The sequence below is a fragment of the Ceratotherium simum genome, chromosome 8 (genome assembly GCF_057802395.1).
Source record: "Ceratotherium simum simum isolate JZ-2026a chromosome 8, ASM5780239v1, whole genome shotgun sequence".
Taxonomy (NCBI): domain Eukaryota; kingdom Metazoa; phylum Chordata; class Mammalia; order Perissodactyla; family Rhinocerotidae; genus Ceratotherium; species Ceratotherium simum.
The window spans coordinates 64,272,795-64,281,362 of NC_141907.1; the positions used below are offsets into that span (position 1 = coordinate 64,272,795).

Here is an 8,568-nt window from a genome sequence, read left to right on the forward strand (position 1 = left end):
CACAAGGTATTTATCGTACAGTTCAACAAAACACTATTTGCTGAAATAAAAACCATACAGTGCTCATTCTATTAGTATTTTTTTTTTTTTTTTTTTTACTTTTCAGGCATAGCTTTGTAAAGGGGAAACAAAAGAAATGCAACACAAGTCTGTGGTTGTATTTTGTAGGGAGTTGATGATAAGCTATATTGAATGTTTGCTGGTGATGGTATTCTATTGGTAGTTTAGTTATAGAACTTACAGATGAGAGTTTTAAACTAGTGTCATCAGCAGAGAAGTCACTATGGCCTGAATGTATGGCCTTAAACTTGGGCAAGTCATTCAACTTTTCCCTAGTTTCAAATTCTTTATTTATAGACAGATTGGATTATATCTCTAAAAGTCCCTTCTTGTTTTTTGCTTTCAAGATATGGTTGAAGCTATAAAACAAGATTAAGGTCACCAAAGGAAAGAAATGGAAAGAGAAAAGAGAAAGCCGAGGAATGAGCATTGGGGGTAACTTGCATATCTTTGAAGTGGTAGGAAGTCATGACAGTGATCTGACATGGAAAGCAAGGGAAACATTTTTGAAGATGTGGTTAATAACATTGAAGAGAAAAGATCATAGCAAACCTTACAGAGCATTTTCACCTTAATGTTGTCGTGGGAGTCTAATGGTGGGGAATTAGAAGAGAATGTATGAAAAACTCTTGGCACTGCATTTGTGCACTTGACGATATTAGTTACGATACCCTTGGATTCATTTTTCAATACCGTTAGAAGTATATAGTAGGTACTCCATAAATATCATGAAATGATACTATAATACATTAGTAATAATAATATACCCTTTTACTGAGTACTTAAGACATGGCAGCTTACAGTGTTGTAAGCACTTTCCTTGTATTCTCACCTTAATCCCTGCTACTACTCTCTGAGGCAGATACTATTGCTATCCCTACTTCACAGACGAGGCAAGTGAGACACTAAGTAATGCATGACTCCAAATGAGAACACAGGTCATCAAAGGACACTTTCATTTAGTATCCTCTGCTGATGAAGGAGGGGAAGTATGCTGTATGTTTTTATGTAGACAGTAAATGGTTAATTTGGTATTTCCCTTATTTAGTAAATGCTTGTTATTTTACTGACAGTACTGAATAATTGAAGGATTACTTTAGTTAGCTTTGAACTACTATCTAGAAATTCTATATATGAGATATATTAAGCCATAAAGCAGTGAGAAAAACTTCAATCAGTGGAGTTTATATGTTTAAATAAGTACTAGCTCTGTTGATACTTACTTTAGTGACTTCCATTGCTCTTTTTTTTCAATACTTAACCTGGAATTTCCCTGAGAGACAGTTTACATGCCACACAAGAGAATTTGAGATTTCATAACCTCATTGCTGTTCTTAATAATTGACCCAAATCTGCATTGTCTATCTTAGTCACTCATCTTATTCTCAGGATTTTGGCTATTTTCAGCAATCAAACCCAACCTCAAAAGATGAGGATTACTCAAAAAGCTGAAATTTTCAACAGTTTGTAGTTCTAAGGCACAAACAGAAACAAAGAATATCCTGACTGGAAGCCATCAAAATATTCTAGGGGCCGGCCTGGTGGCGTAGCAGTTAAGTTTGCGTGCACCGCTGCGGCGGCCCAGGGTTCTTGGGTTCAGATCCCGGCACGCACCAACACACTGCTTGTCAAGCCATGCTGTGGCGGTGTCCCATATAAAGTAGAGGAAGATGGGCATGGATGTTAGCCCAGGGCCAATCTTCCTCAGCAAAAAGAGGAGGATTGGCATCGGATGTTAGCTCAGGGCTAATCTTCCTTAAACACACACAAAAAAATCATTCTACTGTATTTAGTTTAAGGAAAGGAGAAGGCCCTACTTAGCCAAAAATAAAAACTGCTCAATATATGAAATTTTATATAATGTTTTACCAAAATCAATTAATAGAAGATGTAATTGAGGTGTGACCCTGGGCACATTCTAGACGTTTGATGATGCTTTAAAACGTGTTCCTAGTGCTTGTTATAGCTCCCTTTCCACCTACTTGAAAAACAGCCATTTTTATGTTAATACTACAAATCTCAGTAAATATAGGGATTATTAGGATTTAGGATATATTGAATTATAAGGCAACATATTTAAGCTATACTTCGGGGAAATTAACTTAGGCAGTGAAATAATCCTGATTTAAATTTCATAGTAAATCAAATGTGTAATATTTACTCTAAACAGCTTGAAGAAGCAATCTGGCACCAGGAGCAAATACTAGGAATATCTGAATTCTTTTTTTTTTGTATTACAGGAATATGTTTAGGCAAAGAAATAGATTATAAAGTTGATGGCACTCTTAGCTATGAAGTCACATTTTAAAGTACTATACATTGTACAGTTGGTAACCAACTTCATAACTTGTAAGTAATACTTATTTTGGCAGTCTTTTGTGTCTATGGAACAGGACTAAAAGCCTTAGAATATAATGAAATCATTTTTATTTTTGTATAATTCCCATTTCTTTCTCAGTTCTATAGTTTCACCATGAAGAGCGGACGATTAAGTAGATTGCTGTTACTACAGAAAGTGAAACCTTATCTACTAGGATCGTTGTAACTCGAAGCTTGGAGCTTAACTTTTCCTCTGCAGGAGGTGCTAGAGGAGATGACTGCGTGTGCTTAAACGGTGCTTAGTGGTGCTTAACATTTAAGTTGCTCTTAGTCTGCTCTCAGAGACGCTCATTGCTGCTCTTGACTCTACAACAGTTTATGAAGGAGTAGAAGGATGAAGAAATAGAGAAACATTTAAACAGTGTCAGGGTGGGTTGTGAGAATGTGGGAGAAAAAAGGAATTTGGGTAAATTTTTTTGATTGCTTGATTTAATTTTATGAAGAGGAGACAATAAAAGAAATAAAGCCAATCTGTGTACACCAACAGAAAATTTCCCCAGTTGCCCACACTTTTCAGGGACGTAATCTGAAACCACAAAGATGGCATAGATGGTTGTATGTCTTCTCTTGCTCTTTTTGAAAATAGTCCTTTTCAATTTCTTATACTGTACTCTCAACCATAGCTTTTTAAAAATCACAGATATGGTTTCCGGGATCCAAAATGTACCCTTGTGGTATGTGCATATACATTTGTTTGCCTACTTATTTCTGGCCAGTTCTAAAGTGGACCTGAACTACTCTTGAATTAGCTATAGAATTGCACCCTCCTCCCTACTCTTTCCTCTCATTTAGATTCACCTTGAACCACTGAGTCCAGAAAAGTTGCTAAAAGGTTGGAGTATGATGTATGAGATAACTGAGTTTGGCCTTGCCCTGGAGATGATGATGATAGTTAACTTTGAGTGCTTATTATGTGTCAGGCACTATTTTAAGTGCTTTCTTTACAACAATCCTAGGAAGTAGAACCTGTTGTTATATTATTTCCTCACAATATGATTATTTCCTCATAATACGGTAATATACATATTCCTTCATATTATGTATGAAGGAACAGAATAGTATTTAGCTGTGATCTTGTCAGAGATTTTTACTGAGTTAACTTTACTAGCGTTGTATTAATTATGCATAAGGAGAGAATAACAGTAAATTGATAAAGTGAAATTGATATTAAAGAAGGAGAGTTTTCTTTTTCTTTTTTCCTCTCAAAGAAAAGGAACATGATCATGGTTCTATTTAAAATGTTGAAAAACTGGAAATAACCTAGAGGTTCTATAGGTTAAAATAGTTAAATGCTATATATACAATGTTTTATCATGTTTCTATCAGCATTAATAATGGACTGTATTGATACCTGTAAAGACACATTAAAAATGGTAAGTGAAAAAAACCCCACAAATTTATATCCACAGTGACAATTAACAAGAGAGATCTGTATAGCACTTTATAACAAAGAAATATATGTGTCTATTAATACAATTTTGAGAAGCTGACAAAGGGCAGACAGAATGAGAAGTAGAAAGTGACAAATGTGTTTTGGAAAGCATTGTTGGCCAGTTGGGTAAAGGAAAGAGTTAATTTGGAAGACTGGGATTAAAATATAAGAATAACAAAAAGCAGGTCAATGGGAGGACTCTGTACTATGTTAAATGTTCCAGAAGACAGTTAGGAATAAAACTCTGCCCTAGAAATGGAAATTTTCCCAAAGAAGTTGTAGAGCAGCACTTTCCCAAAGTGCTCTTTTACAAAATTGTTTATAAAGGTTACATATAATTAAAAGTGTTTGTAGTGAGGCAAATTTTGGAAATCCTAGGTTTCATAAAATTAACCAGATTCTTTTGTGTAGAACTTGTCAGCCCCATTAATAGAATAAACATTTTCCAGGTGAGTAGGGGTGGAGGAAGCACACCTCATTTCATAAAGCTACCTGCGACCCCAGAACTGTTTGGTTCTTGTGGGAATAGTGTTCTGCAGAATACACTTTGGGAAATGTATTGGAATGTTCCTGGAGGTGTCCATCAGCAAGCATGAGGGGTGCACATTGTGGTTCTCTGTGGGTAGGTAAGTAGTTTGAGGGGGTAATAGGTTAAAATATATCTTAGAGGACATATCCAAAGTGAAGGATGATCGCAAGTCTCAGCCATTACATTTTTTGCGTTTGAATAAAAATTTATGAAAATAAATTCTACAGCTAATCTAAAAGTAATCTTTGTTTTTAAAATCAGAATTATGCTGTATGGAGAAGTCAAACTTGAAAATCTGCATTTGATTTGGTTTTAATCTGCTGGGATTTAAGATAAGCCTATTATAAATTTGTAAGGATACAGCATGTAGCTCTTGGCTGGTTTGAAGGAACTGGCAGATGAATAATGGATGAAGGTTATATTTGTATTTAAGTGTAACCTGATGAAATTCTCTACATCTTCTCTCCCCCTCAGCACTCAGCCCCACTAGATTTCCTCCCCACTCCTCACTTTAATGTTGCCAACAAATGGCATGAGCATGACCAGGGCCATTTTCTGTCCTCAGTTCATTGGCCCTCTTTGCATCACCCAGCTGAGTTGTCTCCTCCTTCCCCTGGAAACACTCTCCTCCCTTGGCTTCTGTGATATTGCACTCCCCTGGTTTTGGCCCTTCTCTGTGGCACCTTCAGTTTGCTTTGCAGGTTCCTCTGCTGACTTCTGAATGTTTTATACCTGAGGGCTCGGTGTTGGATCCCCTCTTCCTCTTCTGTACTCTCTTCAGGTGATTTCCTTCAGACTTGTGACTGTCTACATACCCTCTGCATGGTGATGACTCCAAATCTGTTTTCTGCAGCCAAAAACCAACCATTGTGCTCAAGCCACAGATATCTGCTTGCACTTAATGCCTCACAGATACCTCAAGCTTTGTGTCCAAAACCAAATTCTTGATAATCTATACTTCCTGATTTATTCTTCACTCTCTTCTGTCTGTGTTAATGGCACTACCATGCATCCAGAGTTTTCCTCTTCAGTCTCTAATTCTTCCACTTGTCTATTTACCCTGCCACCATCATCTCTAACTTGAATTCCTACAGTTTCCTCTTCCCTGATCTCCCCACTTTTGCACCCCTCTTCAGTCTTTTTTCTACATGACTGTGAGTTATCTTTTTGAAATCTAAATCTGACCATGACACCCATTTTAAATAAAGCTTTGTAATGGCCTCCCACTACACACTGAATTTAGAACAAAATCCACACTCCTTATCTTGGCCTTAAAGGGACCTTCACAGCCGGGTCCTTTCCCATTTCCTGCCTCATCTTGTACAGTATTCCCCTTGCTCACCGTGCTCCAGGCACACTGGCCTACTTTCAGTCCCTCAAACATGCCAAGCTCTTTCTTGAATTGGCCTTTCACATGCCGTAGCTTTTATTAGAGCAGCTTTCTGCCTGTCGTCTGCATGGCTGGCTCCCTCTCACGGTTCAGTCTTAGCTGTCATCTCCTTAGGGAGGCCTTCGCTGACTGTCCAGAGCAGGTTTATGCACCCACTGGCCCTGGCCTGGGGACTTGCACCACGGCTCTGTTACTCCAGAGCGCCAGTCACAGTTTATGTTTACCCACACTTGATTGTAAACTCCTGAAGGCTGAGACTGTGTTTGTTTATTCACCAGTGTATGATCAGTATTTAGCATGGAGTAAAGTACCCTATAAAATGTTTTACTGAATCAAATAAAACAACGCAAGTGACTGAATTCTGAGCTAAAAACATCTCCAAATGTAAAGGGTTTATTTTTCTATGTAACTTTCTTTATTGTATTCTGAGTATATTGAATATGTATTTGTCCATAGCGGTGAGCCTAGAGTAGTGTACTTATCGATTGTTTCATTCAACAAATATTGATGGAGCACAGTGCTAGTGAAGAGATGAATGATATATGAGGTAAATGATAAATAGGCCTTTGTCTAAGAGCTCATAATCAAGTAGGGAAAACGGATAAGTAAACAAATAACTGTAATATAGTCCATTAGGTGCTACAATTAAGGCTTGTACTAGATTCATCAGGAGCACCAAATATGGGTATTTTTCGAGGCGTGCCTCCGAAGGGCTATGACATGGGCTGGGTCTTGAAATACAGCCAGGTGCGCTAGGCAAGTCAGGTGGGAGTGGGATTTCATACTGAGGCACAGTATTACAATGGTAGAGACACGTTGAAACAGCAAAGTGCCCCTTGATACCCAAATCTATTAGGTTCCTGTTTCTGATAGGAAACATTAAGAGGTTGGATAGCAATACAGCTCAAAAAAAAAAACTTTATCCAAATCTAGTCAGTTTCTGAGTTTGAGTAGGGAGGGTTGGGGTGTGGCTATAAAGAAGAATAGCCATGGGAGACATCAGGGTCTGAGGGTAAAGATGTGGTTGGACAGAATCCAGGTAGAGAAGGCACCCTGTGCTGGGCTAAGGGCTGGGCTTTGGAGAGCCACTGAAAGGTTTTAAGCAGTAGCCACATGATTAGTGTTTCAGAAAAGTCATTCTGGTATGGTGTAGCGGAGCAGTTTGAGGGATATGGGACTGGAGGCAGACAGGCAAGTGTAGAAGCTAAAGAGTTGCTAGATGAGAGATAAGGAGGGAATGAAATAGACAACTGGCAGAGGGAGAGGAGGGAGCAGATTCAAGAGATTTGAAAAACACTCTTCGGTGGGAAGAGGGAAGATGATTTCTAGATTTCTGCTGGTTTGCAGAACTAGGTAGATGGAATTGTTCACTGATTTAGAAGGAACTGGTCAGGAGCACGTTTTAAGAGGAAAGATGATCTCTTGAAATTTCTGTATTTGAAGTAATGTTAGGATACATATTCATGATAAATATTAGATGAATAAGATAGATAAGTATTCATGATAAGTATTAGAGATCCAGTCACGGTATATGTAGCAGATAACATGCAAGTAGTTACGACTCAGGGGAAGACATGCAGAGGGAGAAAGACAGCCAAGGATAGAAGCCTGGGGAACATACATTAAGGAGATGTTAGTGAAAGAGAAGTCTCTACAAATATGACCAAGAAGGAATAGTCAGAGAGGTGAGAAGACAACAGTGCTGACTTTCAAAGAGAAGGAAGTAACTCAGAGATGTCATCTGCCAGAGGGACCACCATGTTAATAATAGGAAAGTAATGGTCTTTCCAACATAAGCTAATTAGTTTTCACAACTACAGACTATACTCCCGGTCCTGGCTAGTTGTTTTGAAAATAGTTGATCTTAGTCAAAGAAGGGGAAGGGATCAATGGATATGTGGTTGGATCCATTCAAATTGATCCCTGCCTCTGGAAAGTCAATTCAGTACACCAGTGTATTGGGAGGGCAGTATATTTTCATGTAAATTAATGTACTATCTTTCTTTATTATATACCATACAGTGAAATTGTAAAGCACTATATTTGTTTGATGCAATTTTATTACCTATCACACAGTGAACACACTGATAGTTTAAAGGTAGCATGCTTTTAATGTACTGTCTAGTAGCATAGACATGATAGTTAAAGGAAGATGTGTCGTCTAGAGAAGGCAGATATCATTGGTACAGTCCCAGTTCAGTACCTAGTCCTTAGCATTGATCAGGCTATGGGGATGCACTCAAGTTAACCCAACTCATAAGATACTAGCTTACAAAAAAAACAGAATGCCAATTAAAAAAATTACAATGAAACATATAACTAAGCAGACAAGCTATTCATGCTTGTTATCTCTGTGGGAAAACTGTATACAAGAGTTGACATAAGCAGAAGGCTGTTTGGTAAACGTGGGATCTCAGTAGGGGCAATTAGCTGAATAATCTTATTTTTTGAAGGTGGAAGAAGAAAATTTGCTCGTGTACTATATTCAGAGTCCTGGTCTGGGTTCTATAAATAAAACTTAGCTGTCACTGAGGGCCTATGATGAGGAGGTGGTGTGTAGGGTACAGAGACAAGTAAGTGTCTACACTAAAGGACCTAACCATCTAGTTGAGGACAAGTGCATTCCCTAAGCCTAATGACAAAGAACTGACATTATTTCTTCCACTAAGGGAACTGGCATGAGGGATTGGTAATGCTTTGTGTTGGTACATGTTATTTAGTGCAAATTGTTTTTGAAATGCATTGGAAAGCTATAATAATTTTTCTTTCAACCTGCAG

The 8,568-nt window shown here is 38.0% G+C and overlaps 1 protein-coding gene across 2 annotated transcripts in view; it reads left to right on the top strand.

The window, feature by feature from the left end:
• The window catches only part of BMP2K (BMP2 inducible kinase), a 135,993-nt gene that overhangs the window by 121,702 nt on the left and 5,723 nt on the right, over nt 1–8,568 (top strand). The window lies entirely within an intron of this gene.